Source organism: Mustela erminea, chromosome 3 (genome assembly GCF_009829155.1).
Source record: "Mustela erminea isolate mMusErm1 chromosome 3, mMusErm1.Pri, whole genome shotgun sequence".
NCBI classification, from domain to species: domain Eukaryota; kingdom Metazoa; phylum Chordata; class Mammalia; order Carnivora; family Mustelidae; genus Mustela; species Mustela erminea.
Window position 1 is genome coordinate 17,264,090 of NC_045616.1, and position 12,701 is coordinate 17,276,790.

The 12,701-nt window shown below is 40.7% G+C and overlaps 1 long non-coding RNA gene across 2 annotated transcripts in view; it reads right to left on the minus strand.

Annotated features, from left to right (window-relative positions):
• The window catches only part of LOC116585557, a 118,287-nt gene that overhangs the window by 89,984 nt on the left and 15,602 nt on the right, over positions 1–12,701 (minus strand). Inside the window, exon 3 of one of the 2 annotated variants that reach the window (XR_004283688.1) lies at positions 4,836–4,848. The exons of the other annotated variant lie outside the window; for it this stretch is intronic. This is a non-coding gene — a long non-coding RNA (uncharacterized LOC116585557). Of the gene's footprint in view, positions 1–4,835; positions 4,849–12,701 lie in introns of those variants that run through there. 2 annotated transcript variants of the gene reach the window in all.

Here is a 12,701-nt window from a genome sequence, read left to right on the forward strand (position 1 = left end):
GGCTTAAATCAATACACCAAGGAAGGAAGAAAGACAAAGAGAACGGACGAAAGGAAGGAAAGAGAAGGAAGGAAGAAGGAGAAAGAAAGAAAAAAGGAGAGAGAAGGGAGGGAGGGAGGAAACACCTGTGTAACTCCCACCCTTTAAATAAATAAAAATAAAATCCTTCTGCCAAAAAGGAAAGGGAAGGGTTAAATAAAATCTATGTGGCAAATATTGATCATTGTCACATCTATGGGAGAAGAATATAAGGATTTATCACATTATTTATTTATTGTATGTATGTTTAAATGTTTTTAATGAAAAGTAAAAACAAAAACCCACAATAAACAGAAAGCAGAAAAATCATATGGCAGAAATAAATTCAATTAGATTGATAACCCTTATAAGTGTAAGGTAAAATAATAAAAAATAAATAAATACAAATAAATAAATTGCGATCTGCTCCTCCATTTTACACCATCTTGGTTTATAAAAGTTTCCATAGGAACGCTCCAGTTTTGGGGAGCGGAAGAATCCTGTACTGGCTAATCCCAATCAAAATATAAAATATACACACTTTTTTCAGCACAATACATGTGTTGGGAAACCTACAAAATAATATATAAGATTTGTGCCAAAAAGCAAACACAAGAGCAACTTTCTTCACCTCCCTTTGTGACCCAGGGCAACCTCTTAACTACTCCTGTTTTTTTGTTCTACTCCCCATGGTTGTTACTTCTGTAGCTCTAGGCAATGTGCTGTTCCTCTCTTCCTTGCTTTATCAAGTTCACTAAACTGTAAACTACTCAACTTTGAAAACAGTCTCCTGTTTCCCTAAGTAACTTGCAAGGATACTTAGGTATGGATACAGACATAGACATCTAGAGACAAGTATTAGGTAGATGACTGATACATTCTCTTGGTAGTTATTAATACTTTGTTATCTAGCATATTTCATTTAGGCCTTATTTTCTATTCCATTAACTTGACTCAGTGCCCCGTGATTCTCTTTCTGAAGATGAAGATACCTCCTTAGCCATTCCTTCCTTTCCTCACTCTCCACATACCCCAACCACCATCATGTGCACTTGCACTTTCAAATCATCAAAATTTTTACCTGTTGCACTTTTTAACTACAACACCAAAGAGAAAACAAGTCTTAGTTCCTTTTATCAGAGATGTGTTATGAAAACTAGCTTCCATAATATAGGAAGCTGTCTCCAAAATTAAAGGGACAGGTAAGATAAGGACGTAAGAGGGAAAGCATAGTAATCATGGGATCTGCGTTCTCCAACTACCTCTATCTCTAACTAACCATCACTATTGGGTTAGGGTAAGTCACTTCTCTGGCCCCATTTCTTCATCTGCAAAACAAAGGACATGGCCTAGGCTGCTCATCTAGAATCTTTCAGCAACAGAAGGATAAATGAAAATAGAATAAAATTACTTGATTCAAGTGCCAGAAAGGAAAGTACACCCATAGTTTAAGAAATCAGCAGGGGCTAAGGTCGGGAGTACGTCAACACTGACCTCTCTTCATACCACTGGAGTCTGATGTGATTTGCTCCAGTGGTAGGCAGAGATGGCATATTTATTCAATTCTTCCCGTTAGAAAAATTAAAATGCAAATATATGTAAATTATGGACATTATAAATGAGAACAAGAAAGAAACACAAAATCCTGATTACTGGTTGGCTGAAGGGACATCAGCAGGATCCTGAAATGAAACCCAAAATCTATGCTTGGAGAACCACAGCCAGGATAATCCCTGCTCGCGCCCCTGCATTTCTAAAGTCACCACCTGGGCTCTCTGTCATCAGTCAGTGTTCAGTGCTCCTGGCTACATTAACATTTCACATAATGTAGGAGGTATAGAATCTCAACCCACAAAACTCAAGGATGCCAACATTCAACTGTGTCTTCCATATATGACATTACTTCCTCTCTCAAACTTTCTATTTCTTCTTTTGGTAGAAACTTCAATCAGACACTTCTGGGTAAAGGCAATCAAGTCAAAGTTCTCTTGTCTCAACCTTTATCTCTAAGCTTGCAGTTAAGTTCCAAGGACAAAGAAGGGGCACAGAATGTAAAATTTAGCATCAGAGCAAGGGAAATGGCCTAGGATCATGATCTCTTCTGTCTACACTGACATCTACTATGGCATCCTGGCTCCCTCCAGTCAGTAATCGGCACCATACCCCCAATGTTGTCTGCAGAGTCTTGTACACCTGCTATGGTTGCTGGTCAGTTGCAATCTCCTCCCAATGATAGGCTTCCCCAGGTCCTGGGGTCTCCTTCAGCTACTCCTCTCAGCAGGTATGTGGAAAAGATTTAGATGCTCTCCCCTGTTAGTCTCCGATTATAAGAAACCTGCTGGCTGTGTCAGGACCTCCATCTGGTCACAACATGTCCACATTTCCTATTCTGTTCTCACCCTGCAGTGAGGGGTGCCATATCTTCTGTAACTTGTCCTTCCTGATCACTCAGTATGAAGGACACATCTCCCCTGCCTTTGGATCACATACTCTCTCACTCCTCACCAGGTACCTTCTCAGAGGTACCCAATACCACTTCCAACCCTCTTGATTCCATCTGCTTTGCCCATACCCTCAGGCCACAGGTGCAAAGTGTGAAACCCAAGGAAGTTAACACACAGCCCAAGACCACAAAGCTTATTACATCCTCTGATTCATGTCCTCATTGACTTATGCATCTGTTCATTCATTAAATAAATGCTTGTCTGATTCCAACAACTGCCATTCACCAAGAATAGGACAATATCCCTCTTTGTGCAAATCACACAGGTAAATAACCGGCCAAACAGGTGTGTGAACAAATGAGATGATGACTATTAAGGGAGGCTTTCTAGAAATTTCCCTACCAGAACCTGAACACCCACCCATTCTGAACTTATCTTCCAATAGGAAACAGAGAGGGTTAGCAGACTGATCATTCCCTACTATTCCCTAAGTCGTCCTTAAAATCACAGCAACTTTTTTCAGAAAATAGTTCGCATAAATTCAGCAAGGGGAGAAAAACAGTATTGCCTAAATATCCCTCAATGGAAGTTTTTCTCTGTCTATGCATTCATGCATACTTGTTATATTTTCATAAAAGAATAAAGAAGCTGGCCCACAGTATCCAAAACCACATTAAGAGCACAGTGATTGAAAATATGTGCAGATCCTCATTTCTGCCATCAAGAAGATAACTTAGCAAGTCAGAACCCCACTACACTCCGAATGCATAAGAACAGCCCAGTTAGATCAGCAGAGGATTTACCACTCTCCATGGCAGCTCACAACATCAGTGCTGGGGCTCAGAAGAGTTCAGGCAGTGGAGTAGAAGTCTACTTCTACATTATTCAGTCCAGGTTCCAGTTCCTCGGAATTTCTGACTCATTAAGATCAAAAGATTGAAAATATAGTCTACCCCAGAGAAAGAAGACAGCCCCAGTGTTCTGACAACCAGGAAACAGTAGGCCAGAAGGAGAGTGATACCCTGTCATCAGAAAGGCAGAAGGAGTAAGCAAGTAAGTCACTCCGTATGCTGGAAGTGAAACAGCCATGGAGGGAGCCCTATGGAAGGAAAAGCTATCATCTTAGCCCAGCAGCTCCGAAAAGCAGCTCTAGATGTACAAGACACTGGGAAACTGTTGTGAACAGAAGTCATGGGGCACATCGAATCAAAAAATAAAGGGCTGCTAGCAGGAAAGTTCAGAAACTGTGTCACAGGCAGAACCCCAAATCAGGCCCAGATTATAGATAGGAAGAAGGCATCTCCTAGGCCACTTCGAAGAAGCAAGAAAAAATGGATAAGCTATAGTCAAATAACTCCCCCTGGTTATGGATCCCAAAGGATGTGGGAATGCTTCCCAGTATGGTAAAAAATAATAATAATAATAAAAATTAAAAAGCATGGAAGTGAAAAGTGCTTCAGAAAGGAGACATGGGTGAAAGTAAAGAATTGATTGGGACCGATAGAAGAAAAGGTCAAGAAAAATGGCAGGGGGTGGAGGAACCTGAGGTCAACAAACAGGAAAAGACAAAAGAGAAGCTATTCTCTCAAGAGAATATATAGGTCCTATAGGACCAGCTTTAGAGAAATGGCCGTGAAGTCAAAGAAACCAAGGTAGGAAGGATGAGAAAGAAGAGTGGCAGAGAAACCAAGGAGAGAAAAGAAATTCAGTATGTTCAGAAGACTCCAGAAAGGACCCAAAGGAAACAGACTAGAATTATGAAAAGAAGGGGGAAAAAAGGATTTGGGGCAAAATGAACAGAGGCATGTAGCCCCAAAAGTCATTCAGTGCAGGAAATAGGAAAAGTGGAATGTGGTCATAGATCTGAAAACCTGAGAAGAAGGGGAGAGTTTCAACACCTACTACTTGAGTCTGTGAAGAACAAAGTAGATCATGGATGTCAACAGGCCACCAAATACACACATATAGTTGTTATATAAATTCTTGCTTTTGGATTGTATTATTTACCATAATAATATGAATAAATTAGATCCATTACCGAGAAGCTAAACAAAAATTAATTTCAGCACAGAAACTCAAGAACAGCTTCCGTTGTGCTTCTAGCACTTAGTGCTAAAGTGAAGAAGCCATTAGGATAGGGCCAGACATGAGCTCATTCGGGAAGTCAGAAGTTAAATGGCCCAGGCGGTGGAGGGTCCACCCATGGATTAGTAGTAGAAATCAAGCTCTCATTCCCAAAGGACACGTTGTTCAATGCAGGAACACCTCATGCTCTCCACACTACTTAGGTTTCAAAACCTCACCCAGTCCCCCAAGGCCCCAAGAGCATTGAGTGCCAGGTACAGCCAACTGTCTTCCAAAATAGGTTTTCTCTCTTTCTCTCTCTCTTTTTTTTCCTTTAGTAATATCTCCCCCAAAATTGTAGCTTCACATATGTCAGACCAGCTCAAGGGTACATAACTCGGGCTCCCTTGTAGCTATCTTGCCCTGTTCTGGTCCATGGGATGAAAGAGAAAGGGGTGCTTACAAATTCCCAGGTTGTGCTCTCCACATTACTAGCCTTCCCATTAGGCAAAATATGCTGTGATGACAAGAACCAAAGCATCCGTCTTAGACTATGCCATGGAAGGAGTGCCCTGACGATGGCAGAGCAAGAAGACAGGATCCCTGGTATTACGAAGCCACATGATTGGTCTTGTATTGGCTTATGTTCGGCCTGTTATTTGAGAGGAAAGTCTATTTATAGCTTTTTCTATTATTATTTTTAAAGATTTTAAAGTAAACTCTATACCCCTGTGGCGCTTGAACCTACAACTCCAAGATCAAGTGTCCCATGTTCTACCAACTGAGCCAGCCAGGCCCGCCTACATCTTCTTTAAGTTGCTGATATTTGGGTCGTTGCTAGCAGCCATACCAATATCATAACTCAAACAAACAGTATTGTTTACATAACAGGTATGAATTTTTGAATCCAATATGTAAATGTGGGGGAAGCATGAGTTAATTTTTTATTATGTCACCTTAATCTCTATTTCAAGCTCCATTTAATGGGATGATGAAAAAAAAAAAAAAAAGCCACCTTCATCCAGTCTTTTCTTTACCAGTTGAAGCTTTCCTCCCCTTGCTGGTCTTTTGACTGTCTCTAGTGTCCATAGGAGGGAGGTGGGACTTGTCAACTGATGGTGATAAAGATATGCTGGCATCTTCCAGGTTATAAATACTTCTGCTTTACCTGGGCTCCTGACATGGTTACACCTGAACTAGGCCATCACTGGCCTCTGACCTTCTTCACAAACACCAGTCTTAAACCTGCCATTCTCTTATCATGACCTTATCTCTCCAGAAGAGCTTCTCAGCTATCCCTAGTGCCAAACTTTCTGACCTCTTAATGACCTCAAAAACACTTCTTGATTATCCATTAGCAAATGACCCATCAGCTTTCTCTTTGTTCTTAACCATGCTTGATCCTATAGCTTAGCATTATAATCATTTCCTCCGTAATACCCTCAACTCCCTGGCAGTTCTCTATCATCATTCCCCAGGAAAACACTAGTCCTCTCACCTTCTGCATTCTGAGTGCCTAATGAGCAACTGAATATTACCAGAGAAAGTTAACGAGTGAGCTCATCCTCTCATTCATTTATTTAACTAGTATTGCTTGATACTGATGTACCAGGCTCCAAGGAGAGAGTGGTAAAGAAAGCAGACAAGACTTTTCCTCTCTGGAGCCTATATTCCAATGGACAGGCTTCACCTGAAATTGATTCATTCGAATGAACACTTAGGAAAGACATTTTTCCAAAGACAATGAACAGATGGCCCAAAGACCCAGGAAAAGATGCTCAACATCACTAACCATCATGGAAATGCAAATCAGAACCACAGTGAGGTATCACCTCACCCCTGTCGGGATAGCCAGTATCAAAAAGACAAGAAATAATTAGTGTTCATGAGGATGTAGAGAAAAGAGAACCCTTGTGCACTGTGGTGGGAATGTAAATTGGTGCAGCCACTACAGAAAACAGTGTGGAGTTTCCTCAAAAAAATTAAAAATAGAAATACCGTATGATCTGGCAATTGCCCTTCTTGATATTTATATGAAGAAAATGAAAACACTATTTTAAAAAACATATGCATCCCAATATCCATGACATAAAATAGCCAAGGTAAAAAATAAAGCTAAATGTCCATCAACAGATGAAAGGATAAAGAAGACATGGTATATATATACAATGGAATATTACTCGGCCATAAAAATACATGAGATTGTGCCATTTACAACAACACAATGGACCTAGACTGTATTATGCTAAGCTAAGTATTATGCTAAGTGAAATCAGACTGATTTTTTCACAATCTACAGTTATTTTTAATAATTGTTTCTTTCTCAAGAGCATTTGCTTGTATTTCCCATTCAAATGCTAAAGCCATATAAGCAAGCACATGTCTGCCTTGCTCATCATGGTATTTCCAGCATCTATTCCAATGCCTGATACCAACTAAGAATTAAATTAGACATTTGCAAAATGAGTGAACAGAAGATTGAGTGAATAAAGTATGGGGGTTATAAGTGTATACTGCATTTTCATAGCTATTAAAACCATTATGTGGCAGCAGCCTCATAATAACTTATGAATCAGTGCTAGCTGTTGCTTTGTGTTCTTTTGGATATGAGAGTATGGGGATTTTTTGTTGTTGTTTTGGGTTTTTATTTTTATTTTTATTTTTTTATATTTTATTTTCTTGTTTATTTTTATTTATTATTTTAATATTTAATATTTACTTAATATTTACAATATATTATATAAGAAATATATTTATTATTTTTATTCTATTACTATTTTATTTATTTATTTTTATTTTTATTATTTTTTTCAGTTAGCCACTGTACATCATTGGTCTTTGATGTAGTGTTCAGTGATTCATTAGTGGCATTTAACATCCAGTGCTCATCACAACACATGCCCTCCTTAATGCCCATCACCCTTCTACCGCATCCCCCTAACCGTCTCCCCTCTGAAACCCTCAGATTGTTTACTGGAGTCCTTGACCATCATCAGAAAGAATGAATTCCCACCATTTGCATTGCCATGGATGGGACTGGAGGGGATTATGCTGAGTGAAATAAGTCAAGCAGAGAAAGACAATGATCATACGGTTTCACTCACATGTGGAACATAAGGAACAGCACAGAGGACCACAGGGGAAGGAAGGGAAAACTGAAGGGAGAGAAATCAGAGAGGGAGACAAACCATGAGAGTTTGAGGGTTTCTTAAGATTTTGTTTATTTTATTTATTTACTTTAGAGAGAAAGAGAGAATCGAGAGAGAGACCAAGAGCACTGGGAAGGGCAGTGAGAGAATCCCAAGCCAACTCCAAGTCAAGCAGAGAGCCCGACCCAGGGCTTGACCCCATGACCCCGAGATCATGACCTGAGCTGCAAACAAGAGCCCAACACTTAACCAACTGAACCACCTAGTTTTTGGTTGTTGTTTTTTTTTAACGTAGCTTGTGAGGTATGTAGTATCCTGGGTTTTCAATATATTTTGCTGTGCATAGAACGCCATTCCTGAAAATCCCAATTAATATTTTCTTCCTCATAAACAAGGAGATCAGAACATTCAGAATCCACTCTCAAGTCTCTGATGTAAAAGATCCAGATGCCTTGATGGACAAGACTGTGGAGGCCAAGAAAAACAAGGCTGTACCCACCACGAGTCTAGCCCTGACATAAGTACAGCCATCTTGACAAAGCAAAAGCTGGCACCTTGTACCCCCTCTCCGTCCGCTCCCCTCCCTCAGTAGTATGTGTGAACAAATAGTTAACTTGCAGAAATCACAATCCTGCGAGACAGGAATCTCCCTCGGTAAATTTACAAATGTCCCAGTGCTAAATCTCACTAACAAGGATGCTTGACATTCCACCAGGAAACTCCCAACTGTCTTCATGTTAGTGCCTCGTTAGAGAGGAAAACGGCCTTGGCTTGATAATAACCAGGCCTCCAATATCCTGACAGTCTTCTTTACCCTGATAGCCCTTCTGAACACCCTCTTTGTCCTCGCCCACCACCGAGTCCACCCCTACTCTGCCTTTAAAAACTCTGACTGTAATCTGGTTCGGGGTCCACATCCCTACTCTGCTGTGTTGGGTATACTTGGGCCCAAGCTTAAGCTTGTCAAATAAACCCTCGTGGGATGACATTGGTGTTGGCTCCTGGGTGGTTTCTCAGACGCAAAAACTCGGGCATAACAAAGACCACATGCACAGCACACGCTATTTTGAACGCACACCCTACAGCGCATACAACCAACGCAACCCGTTACTGAACTCTTACTATTTGTCAGGCGTTGAAGTCAACCCTTGCCACGCAGAGTACATTTAGCTGTCACAACAATCCAGTGAGAGGGACCAGGACCTCCCCCATTTTAGAGATGAGGAATCCAAGCCATCAGGACTCGGCTACTGTGACCAGGTTCACTGTGACCAGGGATAACTAGTTAAGCCATACTCTTACTCTCTTTGCTGGTCTTCCGCCCCAGGTCTGCAGAGATACAGATGAGACAGAGGTGGGGACAGAATTTCCAACTCTTTTCAGATCAGATAATAGGAGCTAATGCAGAAAAAAAAAAAAAAAAAAAGAAAGGACCCGAGAATCCAGCCTTCTGTCTTGCAGTGATCCTGTCCATTAGCAAGAGTGGGTCTTCCACCGTAAAATGGTTTTCCCACCACCCACCCCCTCCCCCGCCCCAATTTACCTCGACTATTTTTATGCAAACCTTATATCCCCACAGGCACAGAAATCCTGAGGGGCTTTCTAGTGTATCTTTAGGTCTTTAGAGTTACTCTTTCCTTTTCCAGAAGGCTTGAAAATGATAGGCTAACGACAGCTGCATTCCTGCAGCCTGGAAATGTGTTCACTGGGTCATTTTTCAGAATACCCCCCACAGAGAACACATGGGGCCAAGAGCCAGGGAAGCAGATGGGCTCCCTACAAACCCCGCCTCTCAGCCCCAAACTCTACAAAGAGGAAGCCTGGCAATTAATAGGCACTAATGAGGCTAGAATTACAATTAGCTTTAAGCAGATTCTCTTTGGCCTGGATTTTACCATCTAGAAGCCCATTTGTTGTTTGCTATTGCTCCTTCATTTTACAGTCCATGCACATCAGAGCCAGCAAGCTAAGAGTTAAGCTGAGCAATGGCAACTGACAGAGACTTGGCTCCTGGCAGAAAGGAGACAAGAAGTCACTGATTATTGCCTATGGCAAACTAAATGTAAGTATGAGGGAAGTGTTAAGATTCAAAGGCTGATTTCCTCCTTTGTCGCCTGTTCTATTTACAAGTATTAAGAGTGAGAGCTCCATTTATTGGGTACATTTTTTGAAAGTACTCTTTCACACCTTTTATATGCATTAATTTATTTAATTCTCACAATAACCATAGGAGATACTATTATTATTCCCGTTTTACTGTTTTGAAAACTGAGATCCAAAAAGTTAAAAGAATCTGCCCAAGGTCACCCAGCCAGAAATGGGCAGAATTACACCTGGGGAGTCTGACCCCAAAGCCTGAGCTCTTTACCCCAAACACTGACCTGCCTTGCCCAGATACATAATCAAATATCTATAACTATCAAACAAGGGGCCCTTACTTCTAATCATGGAGTTTTTTTTTGAAATGGCATTCTGAGCTCAGCTTTGAAATCGAGGGTATCTGGAGTTAGAAAGGGCTCTAAAAGGGCACATGGAGGAAGAGATAGGCATATCCAATCTACTTTAGACACATAACCTATGATTAGCAGAGAGCCTTGACAGGGATATGGATTTTTACTTAGCTGGAGGACTGTTCTAGCAAATGTCACAGGTGGTTCTGTGGGTCATACCTGGAAGTGTACACGTCTTTTTTGCTCTCATTCCCGCAGAGAGGACTTTGTGACACGACCAAGCTTAATTGCCAGGGAGGACGGGGCAGGGCGTGGTCCACCTACCCTGGAAGAAGGGAAAGTCAGGTTTGGAGCACAGGCATGTTCCTTGCAGCTCTACCACATTTTTTTCCTTCCCTTGTGCCTATTTTCTACAGTCAAGGAAAGTCCAATAAGCACTTTTGGTTCTGCATGCTTTCATCAAGTGTACTGTCATTCTCCAACTTCCAGATGACCTTAGTAACAAAGAGAATCTGAAAATAATGCAGGATTTCTAAACGTTGTGAGGCGGGGCACGGTAACTGCTGGGGCACCAAACAAATGTCTCAGAGAATCTAAAAGAAAGAAGGAGCATGTGATCACAGCTACATTCTTTTAATGGAAAGCTAATCAACTTCCAACTCAATGCTTGAAGTCCCAAGGCCCCTGAACCCAGCAATACTTTCCAAGTTGTGCTTACATGTGTGCTTTTCTGAGCTCTTAACCAAAAATAGAGAAGACAGTAGGTGAAAAACCCATTTCAGCTGCTTGCCAGTGAAAAATGGCACCATGCAGCCCATGGTTATTTCTGGAAAATCCACTCACCTCTAGAAATGAAAACCAAATCAGACGGTTTTCCACTCAATCAATTTTCAAGTGTAGAAGTCGGGGGAGGTGTGTCTCCATAATAGATTCTAAGTAGGACTTCATTAAAAATTTACAATTTAATAAGATAAATATAAAGATCACAAAGATCTGTACAATCTTAATCAAAGTACTCAGTGCACCACTTTCCACTGCCCCAAAGACCCAACTCCTGACATGCAAGGGCTTCTTCTCTACTCCTTTTTATTTCTCACTCTTCTCTCTTTCTCTCAGAGTCCTTCCAAGTAGCCAATTTTTTTCCTGACCATAAATGGAATGGATAATAGCGCTCTCCCTTTTTCTGGGATGCTCTATACAACCAAAAACGAGAACCTGTCTTTTCCTTCCTTGTGTCTAGAACAGTGACTTATCCAAATTGCTTATGAACTCCTGACTAATGATAGAGTTTTATCTGGGGAGAGAGTTTTGAGTCTGAGGAAAGAGCCCAAGCTGGGGTACTGGCCAGCGAGAGAAACAAGTAATGCTTCTTCTCTAAAATGGAAAATGAGTCATTTTAAAAATCATATTTTCAAAGAATTATTGATGAGAGCTAAAAGTAATAAGTACTCATAGGAACATTTTTAAGATGACTAGTCAGAAAAATACAATTTGCTTTATAATTTGCAGTTAAAGAACAGTAAGCTTGGCATCCCTTAGTGATTCACATGCAAAAGAACTGTAAGGATTCTTCCGTTGAAACATCCCATGCTTTTGATTGTCGTTGAGAAGAAAGGCCATATTCATGAGGGTAGTTTCCTAGCACTCAATGGTTATTTGCTTTGTGAAGATACTAATCTACTACACCCCTGCTCATTATTTTGTGAATTAAATTGCACAGTGAAAAAAAGTACAACTGCTATACAATGTGTTCCAAGTAGATTGATAATTGTATGTGGGAAGAATTCTACCTAGTTTTATTAATAGCATTTCTACTCTCTCCTTCCATTTGCCTATCTCGTGACATGACCGAGATTCTTACTATAATCTTTGCTTATGTGAAAATTTGGGGAAATTGAAGCAAGGATCTAAAGAGTACTGGCAGGGATGCCTGGGTGGCTTAGTCATTAAGCATCTGCCTTTAGCTTAGGTCATGATCCTAGGGTCCTGGGATCGAGCCCCACATTAGGCTCCTTGCTCTACGGTAAGCATACTTCTCTCTCTCCCTCTCCCCCTGCTTGTGTTCTCTCTCTCACTGTGTCTCTCTGTCAAATAAATAAGTAAAGTCTTAAAAAAATAATAAAAATAAAAATAAATAAAAATTTAAAAATAAAAATAAAGAGTACTGGCAATAATGAGAATAAAAACATAAGTATTATTTGAATATGTCCATGAACTGTGCCAACAGCTTCATGTATCTTTCCACACTTGATTAATGTATCAACTCCTATTTTAGAGATGAGAAAACTGAGTCACTGGCTCAGATATAGCTCCCAAAATCTTACACATGAGAACCAGTGACTCTGGGGTTTGAACTGAGGGAGTCTGAGTCCACTGCCCATGCTACTCATAGGGGCTTATAGGGGCACCTGGCTGGCTCAGTCATTGGAATGTTTCACTCCTGACCCTAGGGTTATGAGTTCAAGCCCCACATGGGGCATGGAGCTTATCTTTTAAATAAATTAATTAATTAATGTCTTATGTTCCTGTAGGTCTTTTCACTTAAGAACATAAGAGGAATTTTGCCAAAAATCAAA